The 21976-nt window shown below is 32.1% G+C and overlaps 1 protein-coding gene and 1 long non-coding RNA gene across 11 annotated transcripts in view; both read left to right on the top strand.

Annotated features, from left to right (window-relative positions):
- Rrp45 (exosome complex component Rrp45) overlaps positions 1–21976 on the top strand; it is a 350250-nt gene that overhangs the window by 20173 nt on the left and 308101 nt on the right. The window lies entirely within an intron of this gene.
- On the top strand, positions 7216–8802 carry LOC145319326 (uncharacterized). Of its 2 annotated transcripts, none has more exons than XR_013879809.1 (4): positions 7216–7376; positions 7617–7666; positions 7916–8315; positions 8566–8802. It is a non-coding gene; the product is annotated as an uncharacterized LOC145319326 (long non-coding RNA). The 2 variants fall into 2 exon arrangements; XR_013879810.1 differs by having other exon boundaries at positions 7259–7376; positions 7916–8056; positions 8566–8787.

Raw genomic sequence — 21976 nt, 5'->3', positions numbered from 1 at the left:
ACTTTAAAAATTGTTTTGGAACATTTTTGTGGTAAAAAGTTGCATATCTTTTTGTGGTCACCCTAAGAATAACAAGCTTGGGATAGATAAGATTAGAATCTTTAAAACCGTCTTTTTATCAAAAAGTTATCTATTTGGAAAACATTAAAAGGATATATTATGTAGGCTAGGTGGGGTGTGGGGAGCATGGGAAACTTTTAAAAGTTGTCATTTACTACAGTTTAATATTAGTTTAGTACCCCCTACTCTTGAACCCCATGGTGGGAGGGGACATTAGACTTCATTGCACTGTTACCCAAAATTTATAATCACGTTTCTTCGTTAGCCCTAAACTTATAGTACTTTTGTTGAATTTAAATATTTTCTATTAATAATTTAACCTACAGAAGGGGTGATAGTTTATCATTATTGGGTTCGTATATCGATTTATTTTCTATTGTCCTATTCCCCCCCTAAGATCCCTGGATAATTTGGACCCCCAATGATATGCTTAGCGAAGGCGCAGCTACTTTGTGATTGAGTCTGTATGTCTGTCTGATTTGGTCTCACACACATCATCACTTTTAGTTGTAGCAGGTTTTTTTTCTTATATGCTTTGACTCAAAAACGGACATTAACAATTATTATTATTTTAAGGTTTTTAAAAGCGAAGCTTTTCTATAATTAGGGTCGGTCCGTCCGTCCGTACGTCCGTCCGTACGTCCGTAACGGATAGCTTTTTTCGCTAATTTAGGCATGTTAGAATTGTCCTATTGATTTAAAACTTTGCATGGTGATTCCTGTAGTAGTTAGGTACGATTTAGAAAGCGTAGCAACTCTATAATCATTACCAGAATGTCCGTACGTCCATTTTAAACATGCTGATTTTTTTTACTTTTTTAACAACAATTTTTTTGTGATCTAATCATCCGATTGATCTGATTTTTGGTATGTTTATTCCTGGGACAACAAAGTACAATATTATAAGCGAAGCAACACTATAATCAAGTCCTAAAAATGTAAGTATGTCCATAACATTATCCTGTATCAAGCAGTTTTTCAACAAATTTACACTTACAATTTTGCTTCAACTCTTATACATTTATATTCTGATTATTCAGTTCTGACACTATACAAGTATTAGTGTCCGTTTGTCATACCGTTTCAATGCTTCGCTTTTATGGATGTTGTCATCCTTGTTCTATTGTAATTTGATTAAACGTCTTTAAAACTCATAATTTAGAATTGAATTCAAAGAATATATTACTACTATACCATACTGTATTAAAAAGTTTCGAAAAACAATTATCAGTATTGCAACACAGCGCTACTTATGGATATAACATTACTTGTTTTACATAAATTAGTTTAGAGATACTTTAGATAAGTAATTGATAATCATTTTATATTATAGCATTACAAATAAGATAACAATGAGAATAGTTATTTATCGCATCGTATTATAGACAGCATCCGCAATAATAAAAATAAAATTATAAATTAAAACAAGTTATGTTAGTCCTAAGGGGCTAAACTTGACTGTAATATGATGCTATACATGATTTTTTAGTATGGCTGAGATCTGGTTCTAATTATATTATATATCCGGTATATTTGTGTTTGTCTATTAAACTTTCACAAACAACTAAACCGATTGAGTTCTCTTTTTAGGTAATCTACACCTCTTTTTACTAGTGCGCTCTTAGCATCTAGGGTGTCTGTATTACAAAAAAATAGCTTAAAACCATCCAAAGACTTTGGTATAAAAATTAAATAGATTAAAACAAATTGAAGCCCCTTTGAAGCTTTACTAAAACTCAAAGGAGAACTTTTATTAGTTTGCGAGATCTATGAAGACCAGCTAAAAAAAAACTTTTTATAATATGATGGAAGAAATACAGATACATATATATTGTATGTAAATATCTAAATTTAGAATATGAATGAGAAAAGTGCTACAAAATTTATGGAATATCTCTCTTCCTCTAGATAAATGGTTCAACCCATGTCAGAATATACTAATCTGTATAACAAGGATGCCATAATCCATTTGAGGCAATTCACAAAAATGAAAACAAATAATCAAAATAGTAAGACAATCCTAGGAGGGTAATGGGAAATTAGACTGTAAATTATTCTGGTTCATAAGATTTTAAAACACGTTCTCTCACTCGTTGGCTTTGAACCTTTTATTATCAAATCTTGGTTGGTTGGTTCAAACTTTTCAACCAATAACCTTTTTTATTCTCATTGGGTATGTACATTAATTTATCATATCCATTAAGATCCCCGAGTTGAACATTCCAATTTCTTAAATACATAACAGCCTTTAGCGCATAGAAGTACCCATTTTTATCGTTTAATTGATCGAAGGGGGGTGTCAACGCCCCTGTTACTCTTTTTTAACCCCTCATGGCTTAGCACTTCCCTTGGGTAAATCACCGTGCACGCTATTCTCAAATAAATAGTAGACAGATGAAAATTATTTGATTTAAATTTTATTGATTTTCACACTAAATATTAAACACTAGATGCAAATTTTGAATTTTTTGTAAAAAGTAAATTATGATTGTGTAAATTCTACAAAGATGCACAAAAAAAGTTTCAAGTCATGGAAGATACAGACAGAAGGTTAGCTACTCCCCTTTCTCACTTTTTTTGCTCACTTGAAAAAGGGGGGCTTCTGCCCCACCAGTCCTGTTAAACTATTGGGCCATTTTTATAAGACGTTGTGATTAATTAAAATCTTGCATCTTAAGGGAAAAGACATTGGACGGTAAATTTATTTTCCATGAAAAATCAATTACACCTCATGTAGATTACAATTGTTGGCGGATAAAATTGGACACTGCTGATGTGTACAACTCAATCAAGATTCAATGAATGCTTTGGGACCAGTCTAATTTTCAGTCCAAAGTTCATCCCGTAACAGAATATTTAAAAAGTGGACAAAATATTATATTAACAAGGATGACAACATCCATAAGTAGCGAAGCATTAAAAAGTCATACATGGACAAAGGGGCAAAGTTATAGAGCATATATTCTGTTTTCATAAAGAATAAAAATAAAAATATGCGTCTCTTTTGAAGCTTGACCGACTGACCGACGTCATTTGTCAAATCACCAGTAGATCAAACATCCAAACGACCGATACAAAATATTATAAATTGGCAACTCTCCTCAAATGTAGAATTCTAGAGATACATTGAATTTATCCCATACCATTTTTATTCAACCAAATGCGCCAGTTTTTTCAACATCCGCTGTTTGAGCAAAATCATATGAAAATGTTAACTTTTAAGCAGAAATTATGCCTGCTTACAACCAGGGGTGGGGAACATACTTTTTATATATTTTATAAACAAGGCAGACAAATTTTATGTGAGTAATTATGAAATTATTGGTTATTTATCACATCGTATGTAGACAACTTTCCGTGGATAGTAAAATAAATATTATGATATTAATTCCAGTTTTGTTTGTCTAGATCGGGGCCAAAGGCCTAGGCTAACAAAAAAGGAAAATAAAGCTACATTGTCAAAATAAAAAGTATGATTGTCTTTTTTCTAGGGGCGATTTCTATTGGGAAGGTGGTGGTACCCTACCCAAGAATAGTTATAAACCTTTCCAAGCCCTATATATAGCTATATTATCGGTTCAACAACTATCGAGATCCTTCCGTACAAACACATGACAGATTTAAGACATCCTGTTACTTTTACTAATAGATCAAAACAGATTCTTTATGTCTAACCACAAATTTAAAAAAAAATTCTCAGTATATATGTCCATCTCTGTGTTTTCAGCTATTATGGGAAAAAGGTGTAAAATGGAGCAATTTTAGGCTAAGTGGAAAAGATAGCATGTCATTTTAGAATCTATATATATACCTACATATTAACCAGTAAGAAAGGGATACTTAAAAAGCTTTAAAATTGTCGGTCGCTAAAACCTTTTTTTTTGATAGTCTATTTGTTATAAAAACTTATTAACAAACAATTAAAAATTTATTATTTCTACTGTTTATGGTGGTGCTTTCCCACAAAGATCCAATTGAGCAATGATACCACCCCCACCCCCTTATTTTTAAAATAAATTGAAAGTAAAGGTTTTTTTTCTAAGCTTAACCTCAGCAGGGACCAACTAACCTGACCTAAAGCAATAAACAGACAAACGAAGAAATTCCCCCCCCGCACACACATCCCCCCCCCCAGAAAAAAAACCGAACTGTTTCTAAATCAATTTATATAAATGATTCAACAATAAAAAATATCTTTTTTCCTTTATTCTTGCATTATAACATAATGTGTTTTTTTACTATGAATATAATATGTATATTTTTGTTAACCTATTATATTTATGTATGAATCTGAAATAACAATATTCTCATACAAAAAGCTTTTGTTTTTAAACATAATCAGAAACAAGGACGAAACCATCAAATAAAGCAACGCTCAACTTAAGATTAATCTAAGATACATATTATTCTAAATCAGTTTTTAAGATGTTACTATTGATGTAATAAAAAAACTTCATTGTTTTGTAAAAAATATTATTTTTTATTCAAATAGCAAAAACATGCAATGGCATTCTAAACTAAATTTACAGAATGGCGTACATAGCGATCCACCTAAAAGTTTCCAGAATGGTTCCGGTTATAATCCATACTGAAAAATCATGTATAGCATCGTATTACAGACAATTTTCCCTAGGGGCTAACAAAATTGGATTTAATCTTATAACTTTTCATTTTATTTTCCGAGGAAAGCTGTCTTTAAAACGATGCGATAAATAACTAATAGCTTATAAAATATTTAAAAATTAAAGTTCAATAAGCTAAAAGGTTTCGTGATTCACAAAAAAAAACACATCTAAATCTGTTAAAAGGTAAAAAGATTTTAGTATTTGATTGTTCTGTTTTAATGATAAATGTATTATTTGTGTAAAGTTTTATTCCCTGTATCATACAACTAAATAGTTGTAATTATTTAATAAAGTGTTGCCTCAAAACCATTTAAGAAAATTTGCCTACAATCCTAATATAAAAGTAACAGGATGTCTTAGAGTCTGTCTGTCTGTGTGAACCAAATGAAAGTGCTAACCACTGGACCGATATGGTTATCCTCTTAGGGCCTGGTAAAATATATAATTACTTTGAGGGGAGGGTACCTATATCCTCCCCTCAGAAATAGCCAATTTAAAATTACTTTTTCTTTTTAAAACTATTACGTAAACCAATTTTTTGAATCCTATAATTGAACATTTTATATCCGTAGAGAGCTGTTTATAATACAATGCGAGAAAAAAATATTCTTTAACTTCAAGTTATGTAATCAAATATTAATTGAATAATACAAAAATGGAAAAATATAAGAGATAAGAGTTAATTTAGTCTTTTATAATTGGTGGAAATGTCAACTTTTAGAAAATTGAATGTTTACATACTTATGTTATTTTTAATTATATCTGTGGAAGGAAATTCTTGTGATTGTAATGGACTTGCTTCTCAATTAGAAACCCAGCAGAATTTTTGTAGAGAACTTTCTGCACAATTTCAAAGTTTTCAGGACAACATCAAGAATACCATGGAGGCCTTTGAGAAAAGTCTTAAAGACCAAGAAGATAAGTTTGAGAAGAGAATAGTAGAAGACAAGGAGAACTTAGCCAAACTATTGCAAGATCAACAGACTTCATTTGCTTTAATGCTAAATCATCTCAAAGATGATATCACCAAAGGTATTGAGGAAGATGTTCAGCAGAATACTCAAGACATTGAGGAACTAAGCATTGAATTCTATCAACAACAGTTTGTTCATAATGAAGATAATAGATCTCTAATAGGAAAACTTGGTGATATAAATTCTACATTTGAGGAAAAAGTTAATAAAATAAATTCTACTTTATTTGAAGAAGTTGATAGAATGAATTCATTTCTCATTGATACTCAACCCCCAACTGGATCTATAATTGCCTGGGTGCCTAGTTACTCTTTGGCTAAAAACATCCCAAAGGGTTGGCAGAGGTGTGATGGTTCAGGTATAGAAGATGGGCCATTGGCAGGCAAAACAACACCTGATCTTAACCGGTCAAGAAGATTTTTGCGAGGATCGACTGATGAATCTGCTGAGATATATGAAGACGATGACTTGGAAAATCATGAACATCTTGATTTCGGACATTCTCACCAAGACAAAGGTCATTCCCACCAGGATGATGGCCACAGACATATTCTAAACGAGGAATGGGACTCTGGTTCTCAAATATTCTCCCATGAAAGCCCTGATGACCACAGTAAAATTTGCAAAGGTGGATGCATAAATTCAAATTCAGTGCATGGAAAATGGCATGAATCCATCCCTACTGGATATGCTAGTATAACAACCAACTCTGCCAATATTCAAAGCAGTTTTTCTGGTCTCAGTGGAGTTGACAGTGGCAAGGAGGGCAAGGAAACAAGACCAGTTAATATGTCTGTTGTATGGATCATAAGAATACTTTAATAAACAATCAACATAGCTGTTTCATTGTGAAATTATGATAATTTTTTTGTACATAAAAATAATCTCTTAATGGAAAGGTTAATTATATGTCATTAAGTTAAAGCAGTTGGATGAATAATGTTTGCCCAATAAGATCTTGTTAATTACTTGACAAACTAGTTCACAATCTCCATGGAAGCTAACAAGCATATCAAATTTATTTAAACATGAGAACACCATTGAAATGTTGACTAGTAAAATTTTAATTAGTGCTTGTGTTGTTTCTATTTAGTTTATTTGAATTAGTATTTAGTTCTATCTATGTATAGACAAGGATTCTAATTCCAAAATTAACCCTTTGCAACATCAGCAATACAATTATTTATGTTATGTCCTACCTTTGTCTTTTAGAAAATGAATTATTATTTCGTTATTTATTAACGGCAGGGATTTTAAGGGAAAATACAATGAACGTTTAATTGATACACATCCCCAATGGTAATAAACAAAATAACCCCGTCTGTAGTTTTAAATTATTAGTGGAAAAGATAGGAACCAACCAATGAAATATCAGTAAAGGTACCCATAGTTTTTTGAGCTAAGAAATAGGTTCCAATAAATTTCAAAATTCATTGTTGCATGATTTACTAGGAGATGTCGACAAACTGCAGAAATTAATTTTCATTAGATTTATGTATAAAAAATAATATAGTTTATTGCATTAAAATAGTTTATGATAAATTTCTATTGGTTTATAATTACAAAATGTATAAAATAGGCCAAAAAGAGGAGACTCGAATATGTACATTTTGGAAATTTAACGTCAGTCGTTGCTTAGATTCTGTGCTGTGTGGTGGCGTAGATTGTGTCAAAATTGGCATAGTACATATAAGGGAAAATGTACAGTCACAGTGAGGTAAATTATATTTTTGATTAATTAAAATGTAAATGTTATTGATATGCAATAAAATGTATCCAATATGAATTAATATAAATGTCTTGGAAAATGTTTTATTAAAGAAAAGTTTAAGCTGCTTTATTAATAAAGTTTATGGTAATCATATATATTGTTTAATCATGTTTTAAGCCAGTGTGGCTCAGTTACTTTGTTTATAAAGTCCATAGTAATTATATATAATGTTTAATCATGTTTTAGGCCGGTGTGGTCCACAGTGCATAGCTTGACTCCCTTGGATTAGTGATCGGGTAAGTCTTTAATTATTAGAATATACTATAAAATGTCCTTTAGCTTAAATTTAATAAACACCATAGAAAGATGAACTATTTGGACGTTTATATATTTAGATGTGTTCCATTGTGCACAATGTTATTAGCCTGGTCAGAATTAAATAATTTGAAAGTTTTGGCCATAACAGACTTATTAATTGAAATAATAGACTTATTAGCATAGACTACCTTTATAATTGCACTGAAATAAAATTGTTATTATTTTAGGTGCAGCGCCTTGAATCTAGAGAAACTCCTAGATGCCAGCAGTAGAGGATGACAAGCCAGGATGGCTGTTTCCGAGATTTGTGCTGCTGCTGACAATTGAATGCTGACCTACACTAATCCCAGGCTTTATAAATACAAATAGTAAGAAAATACTAACAGTATAGTATAAATATACATAGTTTACATATCAGTAGTTTAACTAGCTACTTGTTGTTATATTAGCTAATAGAACAGTACCTTTAGATATGTTACCTTAGTAGGTACTAATAGCAGCTTGTACTTTACATATAACAGTACATAATACTTAATATGTACCTAGTACACCCTAGTACTAAAATAGCTACCAAAAGGAGAAGCCCCCCCTAGATGTTGTGGACGAAGCCTATCCCTGCAATTTAAGGTAGTTATATATATTTTTACTTAAATGCATTAAGTGTTTAGTTGTCTTAGCCCTAAACTTTATACTTATTTAGGCTAAATTGAAAGTAAAAGCAACTAGATGATAGCAAAGTCTGTCCTGCTTTGATTTAGTAAAAAGTTAACTAGATTTGTTTGCTCTGTTCTACTTATTGAGCTAATTTAAACCTTTAGTTTTTATAGGTTTATATCCATAATTATTTATGAAATAATAATAATTCTATTTATTCTAGTTTCAACAAAGAGTCTCCAGTGCCCCAACTGTTCTGGTGTTGAAGTTATTGAAGAGATGCTCCGTCTCTAGTATGCAGTAATTGATTCTATCAGTCAAGAGTCTACTGATCATCATAGTAAGCTGGTAAAAATAAGACCAGATAGTATATTAAATCAATTCATCCATCATATCACTTATTTAATGTTCCTAACTGTAAATATATGTTAAATTAATCTATAAATTATTGCATTATTTAGTTTGGTTGAAGCTACTCTGATTATTCTATAAAAATTCGTCCAATTAAACCTAGAATTACTGGATTCATCCAACATTCATCGTATGATTAGCTGAAACAAAAACCTATTAAAAATATTTCTACCTTCTTTTAATTGAAGGGTTAATTAGTATTGAAGTTTGCACAGCAGTTAGGATTCATTAGGTATCTAAATAAGTATTTTCATAATAATTAGAACTTTAAATTTTAGCTAGTTAAACCTTCGTTACATTTTTCTGTATTTTCCATTTCCAAATTTACTCTTACCAAAAAAAAAACCTCGAAATCAGAAATTTCCCAGGGATCTAAAGGGATAAGACAATGTACGATAAATTCACTTACATCCTTAATGATAATACACAAAATTACCACTTTGGTAGGAAACAACTAGTGGTTGAAAAGTTTGGATACTCTACTTAATGAACCAATCAATAAAAAATTTAAAAAAGTCTTCAAAGTTTTTAAGCTAACGAATAAGAAAACGTCACAATAACACATTGGGGACTGTATAGTGAAATGAACAGCCGAATGTCCCCTTCCTCCCTGCTCAATTCCACATTTTAGACAGCATTTAGTTGGTTATTTATAAATTTAGGCTTTAAGGAAAGGTAAATGGAGCCCGGAGGGATAGATCAACCCCCTAAAAAGCAAGTTTTAGATGTTATAAATTGATGAAATTTACAATAAAAAGCAGTTAGCAAGATATTTTGTATGAGCACTATATAAGAATCTATAATCTTCACATACACACATCTACACACACACGCACACACACACACACACAACCTTTGTGGGGCTTCTAATTACTAAAATAATTAAAGAAAAGTAAGAATTATGAATTGTTAATCCATATTTGAAGTTGTAAAACACCAGTTTATGTTGATCAAGGATTCAGGGACAGGATAATTGAGGATAAATTAATATTCAATCTAAAACGAAACTTTTCTATAATAATGGTCTCTCCGCTCGTCCGTAAAAGACAGCTAAAATTGTTGGTGAAGATTCTCTATACCGGTAAACATAAAGCTTACTTGTTATATCGGTCTGTCGTTACAATAGATGCTACAATAGATATATAATAGGGTTGGGTTGGATATCCGGCAATATAATCTTTTACATTTTACAACAAAAATCTCTGCTGCCAGACGCAAGCCAGCGGTCGGAAGGTAAACGGCAACGGATTTTATGAAATTGTAATATGTCATAAAATAATATGTAAAAAAGCCTAAGTTTAAAATTTGAAGTCTCTAAGTCAAAAATTGCGGTCACAAGAACCGTTTAAAGATTTCTGGAGACCTGGAGGTTCAGGACTTGCAGGATTATACCTGGAACCTTAAATCAACTTGAACACCTATATTTCATATGAGGATGTACGACTATAGGATATTTTAGTATATAATAATATGAAATGCTTTGTTTAAGTAAAAAAAAATATTTTTACTTTTTACCTGAATGATCTTGCCAGGTTTACTGGCATCCTGTACCCGCAAGGAAGGATGTATTCAAAAAATTCCAACTCTCAGTTATGTGTGATACCCATATTTCGAAAGTCATTCAGTTATAGCCCTCTACCTTTCATACACAGAAAATGAGATAGAAAAAAAACAGAGCGGGGCGCGGGCGTTCAACGCCACCTCCCCGCCCATCCTCCAACTGTTAACCATTAATATTTTTATCTGTTTCTGATCACAATAAAAGACTACATAAAAAATTTGGTTGGTATGTCGCTCTTTTGAAATTCGGCGGCTGGCAGCTTATAAACGGCAAAATTAAAGGTAGAAAATAGAAAATCGGTCAAAAATCGGTCAAGGAGTGGTCAAACGGTCATGACCTTACTACTCACGGAAGTTTATTATTGCTCAAGGATGTACCACAAAATTTGTTAGGTCTCTAGCTGTAATAGAAGCCACGATATACATGATATAAGTCCTTATTAAAAGCAGGACATAAAATCGGTCATAAAATCGGTCAGGCAGCGGTCAAACGGTCAAAGGGTCATAACACCACTATTCTTAGATGTTCATTGATATCCCAGTATTCACCAAAAAAATGTAGGTCTCTATCTTAAACAAAAGTCATAATGAAGAAATTAAGATTTATTTAGAATTTTTTATAAATTTGGTGCCACCTAACCGACTTTGACCGGACGCCACGACCGACACAGACCAGTTATCCTGATAAGATCAACTCTTGCCGATGTATAATTACTAAACTTAAAAAGTCATAAAGTCACAACTCTCTATCTTACCTACAAAAAAATGACATTTAAAAAACTAGAGGGGGGTCAATATGACCCTCCCCCCCCCCCCCCAATCTGTAAGGGTTAATAGTTACGTAATTTTAAAGTTTTGACCTTAACTTTACATAATAAAACCCCAGTTTATAAAGAAATTTTTTTTTGGCTTCTTTAATATCTGGTAATTTGGCCGGTTATCCGGCCGGATATCCGATAATTTGATCGGATATCCGGTATCCGGCCCAACCCTAATATATATGTGTACATTTAATATATATTCCATTTCTTTTACGTCCTATATTTCCTATGATCACTTAACATCTGCTGTATAACTTTCACTGTCAACCTATATTGTTTTTGTTTTGCTAATAATTGATGTTCCAATCCCTGTTTTCATATGAACTTCATTAGTCTTTTATTACAGCTCTTTGTAGCTGTGTTAAGTGCCCTAGGAAAATGGGGATAGATGTCACAGCTTTTGGCCTACCTATTCTATTGACGTCATAGTAGAGGGAAAGAGAAAGGGAAAAGAGATTTGGTATAGGGTATTTCCTGGCGTCATAATATTTGAATAATTAATGGTGTTAAATACATTTACATTATTTAAACATAATTATTAAGTTCATATTTAAATTTCAATGTTTTGATAACATATAATTATATAATAGTACTTAATAATAAAACAAATAAAAAATAATAACAACATCCATAAGTAGCGAAGCACACAAATTTAAACAAAAACTATTGAATTATTATAAACAAAACAAAAAAGGCCTACTGACAAATTGAGTTACAGAATAGAAACTCAATTTTTTTAACATTCATTTTAACTTTAACTTTAGCATGGTTAAATACATTTAATAAAAATAGAAATTATTAAAGGGTGTTTAAAAAAAAACCAATCGCTTTACTCTTTTCAACATAAATCCTACAGTTTTAGTCAAAAACTAACAAAAAATGACCAAAATCATGTCCAAGCAATGTCAATGAGATAACACTATTGAATTTTGATTTCTACTCACCTCTCCTGAGCACTATAGCTCGAGTCCTAGCCCTTGTGGAAAATTTTTCTCTACGTGGATAGTGCATATTTCATTACAAATTAAGACAGTTTTATCTTTTTTTAAAAAGAATAAACTGTCTAAAGTACTTGAAATCTTGTAGATAGACCCCATAATGTTTAGAATTTTTGATGGAGCATGTAAAGACCTTTCTATATACGCCTTAATCAGATTTCTGACCCAATCCTAGCCAATTTGGCATTAAAAAGACAGACCCATCAAACATTGAGACATGACTGCTCTGTCTTTTAAAAAAAAGAACAAACCGTCTTAAGTACTTAAAATCTTGTAGATAGGCCCCATAATGTTTAGAATTTTTTATGGGGCATGTCAATATCTTTCTATAGACACCTTACTCAGGTTTCTAACACAATCTTAGCCATTTTGACATCAAAAAGAAAGATCTGTCACACATCAAGAACTGGAGAGACCTGTCATGTCTAAATGTTTGATGGGTCTGTCTTTTTAATGCCAAATTGGCTAGGATTGAGTTAGAAACCTGGTTAAGATGTCTATAGAAAGGTCTTTACATGCTCCATCAAAAATTCTAAACATTATGGGGTCTATCTACAAGATTTTAAGTATTTAAGACGATTTGTTGATTTTTTATCTCCATGTAAGGAAAAAATTCTACACAAAGGCTAGGACTCGAGCTGTAGTGCTCAGGAGAGGTGAGTAGAAATCAAAATTCAATAGTGCTTTCTCATTGTCATTGCTTGGACATGATTTGTGTCATTTTTTGTTAGTTTTTGACTAAAACTGTAGGGTTTATGTTAAAAAGAGTAAAGCGATTGGTTTTTTTTTAAACACCCTTTAATTATAATACAAAAGTAAGGAATCACAAAGTCAACTAGGACCGTACAAAGAAACTCAATTGTCAAAGTTTTATTCACAAGAATTTCTTTGATAAAGCAACTGAAAAATCAACCGCCCCCACCCCCCTCCTTTTTGGATATAATTCTTCTCTATGAAAAGTAATTTCCGTCAAGATTTTTCTTAGCTGTGCTGTCTATAGACAAACTTTTCCTTGTTTTATTATAAGAAATGTATGTATCCGCTATGCCAATACTAAGTGAGTATAAGAAGATGTAAATGTAAGCCATCAAATCAAGCACAAAATATATCAGCCAATAAAGGATAGTTAGATATTCTTGTACAAAGGTAGTATGATGTATTTATGTCTGTCTTTTCCTTAAATATTGAACAAAAAATAAAATCCGTATTTAAAATTAACAGGATCTGTGTCTATATGTGTCTGTCTGTCTGTACCGAAGAATCTAGCTAACCGCTGAACCGATATTGTTCTCCTTTACAATTTAGATTATCATAGGTCCTGGAAAGATTTGTAACTATTTTGGGGGAGGATACCACCACCCCCTACTGAAAGAAATCGGATCTACTGCAGTTCACGGTAAAATATTGCTGGTAACGAATATTGCCAAAAATCTATGAATTTTAAGGGCTGCTAGCTGCCAAACGGCTGAACCCTCAGATCATACTCGCACACCATTTTAAGCGGTATAAAAAGGCCTACAAATAATCTGAAATAGCCATGATCCAATGATGCACAGGGAAAGCGTCACTGAAGAAAAAACGCGTAAAATATGTCTTTTTCGCGCATTTCTCTGCACTGCGAGATAATTATGCATTATTGATTTATGGCTATTCCAGATTATTTGTAGGCCTTCTTATGCTGCTTAAAACAGTGTGCGGGCATGATCTGTACGTTCAGCCGTTCGGCAGCTAGCAGCCTTTAAAATTCATAGGTTTTTGGCAATATTCGTTACCAGCAATATTTTACCGTGAACTGCAGTAGATCCAAGAAATCTCCCCTAGAAAAAAATAACTCCCCCCCCCCCAAAAAAAAAAATTCTTTTAAAACTATAATTCAAAATATATGCAAATGAAGTGATAAACAAAGAAGACATAATCATAGGGATTCAAAGGGATAAGACAATAAACAAGAAACTGATGTAAACACCCATTGCTGATAAAAAAAAATATTGCTTTTAATGATCAAAATTAAAGGTTGAAAAGTTTACGCACTGCATATGTGAACCAACCAACCAAGACTTTTTAAAAGTACCCAAATTTTTTGGCAAACTAATCATAGAGAGCGTTTTTGAAACTTTGGGTACCAGTGCAACTTTAGATCCTCTATGATATGTAGTACAGGTTCCTTTATTCCAGAAATGAGAGTAAATAAAATGAGAATTAATTGTATAAATGTGAGCTATCAGAAGAATGATGGATACACAATTTAATTTGGCACTGATAATAAAATCTCTGACCAGTTGTATCAGGGTTGTTAAGGGATAAGACAATGGGCGATAAATAGACACACATTCACAATTTACCCCTCCTTTAGTAAAATTTATTGGTTGAAAAGTTTGGGGCAATAAACCAACCAATCAAGATTTAATCCAACAAATGAAAGAATACCAATGTCCCATCCATCTCTGAGAGGTATTGTTTCTTATATGCTGTGTGCAATCACTTTCGTTGTGGTAATTTTTGGTGCTTTAGTAATAAACTAACGGCTACGCCCCTAGAGGCCTCTAGTGGCCTTTAAATGTTTTTTTTTATTTAAAATATCTAATTTGAGAAATAACTTGTCTATGTTATCAATTGTTAAATTCATGAGTCTACGCAGCGCGACTAAGCTAGCGAGACTACGCTAGCGACACTATGCGGCGGAAATATTTCAATTTTTTTTCGATTTTATTGTGATTTCTCTTGGGAGGGTGGTGGTACCCTCCCCCAAAATAGTTAAAAACCTTCCCAGGACATATGACAATCTACCCTGTTAAGGAGAACCCAATCGGTTCAGCGGTTAGCGAGATCCTTCGGTACAGACACACAGACACACAGATACACACACAGACAAACAAACATCCTGTTACTTTAGTATAAGGATTACCAATTAGGGATATGGCAGTGATGGTTATTTACATATTTCATGATTTTTGAGTGCTTTTTATCCGGTTAGAATCCAAAGTGCCATTTGAGGTAACACGTCTTTGGTATATTTGATGGTTGCGTCCCTGCCATCTGAGGGTTCTGTTTTCTAGGGAATGGGGTAGAAAATAACCTGAAACCATCTCAGGACCAGTGGCGTGCGAACCGAAGGGGGCATTTGGGGCAATCGCCCCCCCCTAGCGACCAAAACGCCCCCCCCTGCCCCCCCCCCTAGCCACCGCCCCCCCTGCCCCCCCCCCTAAATGTTGAAAAATGCCCCATTTTGCCCCCCCCTGGTCAACAAAAATGCCCCTTTTTGCCCCCTACCCTACAAAAAGCAAAACTATCCCAGTTTCCAAAAAAAAAGATCAAGAAATACTCAAAAAAAAAAAATTTTGGCGCTTCGCGCCAGGCAACAGTTACTATTTATTTAACCTTACCAAATTTTTAAATTAGTGTAGAACTTAGGTAATAAACTTTTTTCACTGAACATAACAAACCAGGTAATAGGAAGTATTTTATTTTGTATAATATAAACTTTTTACCAAAGAAATTTTGTACATCCCCAATGATGATACACAAAGTTACCCCTTATATAGATTACAATTAGTGGATGAAATGTATGGAAACTCGACTTAATTAACCAACCAATCAAAATTCCATTAAAGTCCACAAAGTTGTTGAGCCAACGAATAAGAAAATTTTATATGAAATATTGGGGACTAGTGTAATAAATAGCCCAAAAACCCAATCCCTCCCTGCATATTTGAAAAATAAAATTTACGCTTCAAGCCCTTCCAAATGGTTTCTGCTTTTTATCGTATATTTTGTTTTTATTTCTATAAAAATATTTGTAAACAACAAATATTTAATCAAAAAGTTATTTTATATAAAAAGAAACAGCATTGATATTTATCTAAGCCTTTTTCTCAACTCTGTATGTCTGTCTAAAATTAAATGAATAACTATATATGATGTCATATTATTTTCATGATAAGTTTATCATTTTTTGTGTACATACCATTACAAAAAGACATGTTTTTTATGGCAATTTTCATTAAAAACCCTGAAAACTAACTACACTCTATATTCCTAACTTTATAAAATACGCCACTCTTGTTGTTTTTAATTGATTTTAGTTCAAAGGGGGAGTAAATATTTTTAGGTGCGCTTCACGCACCGCCCCTTATAAATCCTTGGAAACACAAATTAATGAAAAATTAACAGAGTTTTAAAGTGCCATTTAAAGAGGGTAGGATATGTTGATATAACTTTTTAGTTTCTCTATAATTCACTATGGCTGTCAGTATGTAATGCTAAGGGGGAAATGTGATTTTTCCAACTGCAATTAAAGATAGAAGGCTATAACTTAATGTTAATATTCCCATCATTATGGAGTATAATTAACTATTAAAAATTCATGGAGGTCGGACTGCTTTTCAGGACATTTTTGGCTATTTTTGTATCTTTTAAATTTTGGGTATAGTCCCATTTGTGACATTGCCTCTTAAGGTGCATTTCGTCGTATTTTCACAGTAGCTTTTTCCCTATTTATAGCTCATGCGGGGCCAATTGTCTAACCCTGCGGGGAAATCACCTGACATAACTTAACCTAGAATAACCTATCAAAAGCTACTATGAAAATACGACGAAATGCCCCTTAAGAGGCGTTGCCACAAAAGAGACTATACCCCAAAGTTTTCCATATTTCTAAGAGATTTTTATATCTGTAGATGAAAGGACAAGTAATTTTTTTTTACTTTTTTACATAGTTTTTTATCTCTTTGGTTTTTATGGTACGATAAATTTTTTTGTGGATTATAATATTAAAAAAAAAAATTTCTCGCTGTTTCGAGAATCCAGTATGTAATTTACTTTGATTGTCATCACACAACATACAGGAAAAAGGATTTGTGACTTTTTCTATCTAAAATATATATTTATTTCAACAGATGCTCTTTAAATCTACTTGTCTGTATTCTTATTAATGATTTTTTGTGCTTTGCTACTTAAAGATGTTGTCATCCTTGTTATCATACAATAAAGAAATATTTAAAATCAGTTTTACATATTAGGTTAATTTTTGGTAACTTATTTCCAAAATGAGTGTTTTTATCTCCCTCCCCAAAATTTTTTGTTTAATGGGGTTATTCATTCTTCCTACTGAGATTTTATAACCTCCCCTTCCACCCAAAAAAAATGTTTTGTGGGGGGGGGGGGGGGAAGTTACCTTCTGTACTTTTTTTTCGAAGATGTTTTCTAGCTCCCTTCCCTTCGGTCATTGCAGGGTGGGGAGAAAAGATGGGGGAGGGGGAAATAGGGATGGGGGAAGGGATGGGGAAGAAGGGATAAGGACTAGAAGGTCCATAATTAAATAATACCACCCCTTAAAACGCCCTTATTTAAAATTAGTATATATATTGAAAATGCCCCCCCCCCCCCTAAAGCAAAGTGCCCCCCGGGGCACTTTGATTTAGGGGGGGGCAAAATTTTAGAAAATCTTCAAAATGCCCCCCCCCTAGACAAAGTGCTTTGCACGCCACTGCTCAGGACATGAATAATTCTTCCCTGTAACGGAGAAAACGATCAGTTTAGTGGTTAACGAGATGTTAACGAAAAAAAACCTTACTGCTTTATATAATAAAATGATGGGATTGGTTGAACCGTCCAAATATTGCAAGTTAATCTGAATAATTCTTTATTCTCTTTTCTAATTAAGTTTTTCCCTAGCATATTATAAAATCCCCCCCCCCCCCCCCCCAATATAATTTTGTATTATAAAAGATTTTCCCAATAAATATCCAGGGAGGGAGGGGATAATGGATTAAATTACACTGGTGCCCAAAGTTTATCTAATTACGTTCTCTTATTCGTTGAGTATAATTTTTTTCAATAATTAAGGATTGATTGCTACAAGCTAGTAGTAAAAAAACTTTGTCTCTTATAATTTTCTTTTATAGAAGGGGTAATTTTGTTTATCATCATTGCGGAGGTCTTCTATTTATTATTCATTGTCTTATCCATTAAGATCCATGTAACTATCACTTCATTATAATTCCTTATATTATAATTCTCTCATAGTAAAAGAATTTATATTCCCTCCGTCAAAATGCGAAGATTTTCTTTAATTAGCATATGGTCATCTGTTTGTTATTAACGGATAGCTTTTATAGGATCATTATTAAACTGTTTAATAAAACTATATCGTCTAATTGGCATTCAACAAAAGTAGATATTAGGTAAAGTATACTCGTGCGGTAGAGGGGGGGGGAATCTAGACTCAGAGAGTTGTCAACTCAACATCCCCTCCCCCTTAATACTTGAATTTAGTAGGAATATCTTGTCTCTTTTCCGCACCCCCTCAAAAGTTTACACCCCCCTAACAAACCCTGTGCACGCATTGATTCATAAATATAATTGTGTAAAACATTTGTTACTTATTGCTTTAAACACACAGTCATCCAATTGCTAAATGCTTTGTTTTGGTTTTTTTAATAATATTATATTCCTTGTTTACCTTTATTGTCTATAATCTATCTAATTGTCTTTCTTATTATTTAACATTTTTCTAACATTTCACATTAACTCTCTCACTTAATCCCATGAATTTATTAACTAAAATTTTCCCATAAACTTATTATTCTTTTTAGTAGCGAAACTATTTCATAATTCCTTTTGTCAGTCAGTCAAAATGCCATTTTCTCGGCTGCTATTGAAGATTTACAGCTGAAATTTTCAAAGAACATTCCAATGGCATATGTGCAGTCTATACAATGATTGATTTTGTGCTACTAGCTTCTGATTGCTTCGCCTTAGGATGGGTGGGTTTATATTTTTATTATTTATTTCTCTTTTATAAATGTAAGATGACAGATAGGGTTTTAAACTGTTTTTAACCTATTTTTACAACATATATCAAAAATATACTATGCCACCAGTAGAATTAAACTGCAGAGCCTAAATTTGAATTAAGTCCCCAATAAACTTTTTTGAGGGGATTTAAAAATTAATTTTACTGTTGCTGTGGTCTTTTTTGATCAGAGCAAAAGGTCTTTTTTTATTTGGGTAAAATTCGTAGCTTTTAGAGTGTTTTGCTTCATATATATAGTATTCTGGTATAGAGTAAAATTAGGCCTTTTGATTTCATCTAAATTAATTCATTAAAAACTTAATTCTTTACAATATATCAGTGAATTAACTTTATCGTGCTTGTTTTCCATCACTTATTTAAAACACAAAAAAAATTGGCTGCAAAGGGTTAAATAGTGAAAGATGACAACAAACGTTTACGCAATACAACAAATTTTTTTTTGTCACATATACAAATATGATAAAATATAAGATTATTCAAACTTATTTTTTTAAATATTTTTAAAAAGGATGTATCTTTTATGTGTATAGTTTTCATTCTTTTCATTTTAATTAAATAAAAATTATTTAACTACATTGGAAATAAGTCACTTTGAAAAAACACTTTTTTTTGAATTGTAAAAAACTGTAATGAAACAAGACTTGTAATTGGTTCAGACTTCAGAATAATATGTTTTATTTTAATGTTAAATTTCTTCTATATAAATTATTGTTTTAGAAAAAAATTATTTGCATCAAACAGAGTAGAGTTTTTATTATTGTATTGATATAATCTGAATCACATCAAATTGTTCTGTAAGAAACAATTTAACCCCAAACTAAAAAATGCTTTTGCTTCCATCAAAATGATCACAGCAACATATAAAATTGATTTTTAAATCCCCCAAAAAAAGTTTATTGGGGACTTAATTCAAATTTGGGCTCTGCAGTCTGATTCTACTGGTGTCATAGTATATTTTTGATATATGAAAAAAAAATAGGTTAAAAACAGTTTAACTGTCTTACATTTATAAAGGGTGTGAAAAAAAAACAATCGCTTCACCTTTTCAATATAAACCTTACAGTTTTGGTCCAAGACTAATGAAAAATAATACAATTCATGCCACAGCAATAACAATGAAAAAACAATATTGAATTTTGAATCTACTCACCCTTCCAGAGCACTAGAGCTCAAGACCTAGCCCTTGCAGAGAAATTTGCCCCACGCCGAAAGTGAATATTTTATTACAAATTAGGACAAATTTATCTTTTTTCAAAAAGAACAAATTGTCTCAAGTACTTGAAATCTTGTAGATATACCCCATAATGTTTGAAATTTCTGATGTGACATGTAAAGACCTTTCTATAGACTCCCAAACAAGGTTTCTAACACAATTTTAGCCAATTTGGCATAAAAATGAAAGATCTGGCAGGCAAACATTAAGAACTAGGAATAGAGAGAGCCGCCATGCCTCAAAGTTGGATGGGTATGTCTTTTTTATGCCAAATTGGCAGAGATTGAGTTAGAAATCTGGTTAATGTGTCTTTAGAATGGTTTTCACGTGCCCCATTAAAAACTCTAAACATTATGGGGTCTATCTCCAAGATTTAAAGTACTTAAGGTGGTTCAAATTGTGAGCGATCGTTTTTTTAACATCCTTTTAGTATAATTTTAGTATGCTACTCTATATAAAAACATGCAGTTAAATTAGTAAGTGTGAGCAATATTGCTGCTCCATTTGAAGTATACTTTATTAGAAAACACTAGTTTATAATTCCGTCAATTATCGCTTTATGACGTTTCCTAGGCTACTATTCTATTTTTCTTGTTCAAATCGACCTTCAGACCTTTTCGGTTCAATTTCATATTAAGTTTGTTTTAAATATATCAAGTTAAGAAAATGCTATGTAGCATCCAACTATCCCTGTTGAACTAAAGTTGCAGTGTACAAACAAAATTATAGAAAAGCTTTGTTTCAAAGAGAATACTTTCTTTGGTAGGGACTTTAAAAATTGCATTCATAAACAAAAACTTGAAATGATATCCTGCAATTATTTAACAATTTTCCTGTATTTTACAGGGATCTAAAGGGATAAGACAATGATCTATAAAAATGAGTAGATTATAATCAAACATAAAAATATGGACACTACTAGTTTAAAACCAACCAATCAAAATTTAATAAAAGCAGCCAACTTATTTCAGTAAGCTAATAAGTTTCGGGGTTATAAAACTTTGGGTACCAGTGTAATTTACAGTCCAATGTTCCCTTCCTCCCTGTGTATTATCATTTCCTTGAGTAATCATCAAATTGACCATTTAGATATTTAATTATTCGTGGTTATTTGGTGATATTATTTAGGTAAGGTTTGACCCATATAAAATAAATTTATCGTATGCCTGTTATTTTTCCAAATATCATAATAGTTATTTTATCGCATTTATAACCTGATTAAAAACAGCTTTCCGCAGATATAAACTGTAAGATTAAATGTAGGTTTTTTTCAACCAATCACAAGCCATGCTTTATAAGATATTTCATGCGATAATGTTCATATTAAACTACTAAATACGAGAAAACATATGCATCCGATAAAGTTAACATTTTTCCACTTGATATAAGAATAGTTATTTCTCACATCGTATTATAAACATTTTTATATTAGTAGAAAATTGGAGACAATAAGATGCTAGACATATTTTTTTCGTATGGATGAGAACAGGTTCAAATCCACCGGATATTGATCGGTTCTAATCGATACTGGAAAACATATCAATACGATAAAGTTCATATTATAGCACTAGATACTGGAAAACAGATCAGCTGAAAATGATTTCCTATTCGAGCCCTAGTTTCCTAAAGTGTACAGCAGATAACCCAATTATTGCAGACCCTATTTTCAGCGACTCCGGTCAAATGGAAAAGCGATTTAATGTATAAACGATTTATACATTATACATTAAAAAATTTAAATTTTTAAAATTTTGATTTTTTGAAGCTTTTTTAACGAGTAGCAAATATTGAGATAGGACGCGAAAGCTACGCACACT

The sequence above is a fragment of the Acartia tonsa genome, chromosome 5, assembly GCF_053477335.1.
Source record: "Acartia tonsa isolate MP-2025a chromosome 5, ASM5347733v1, whole genome shotgun sequence".
NCBI lineage: Eukaryota > Metazoa > Arthropoda > Copepoda > Calanoida > Acartiidae > Acartia > Acartia tonsa.
The sequence above is the reverse complement of the archived record's forward strand: the minus strand, read 5'-3'. Positions and strand labels throughout refer to the sequence as shown.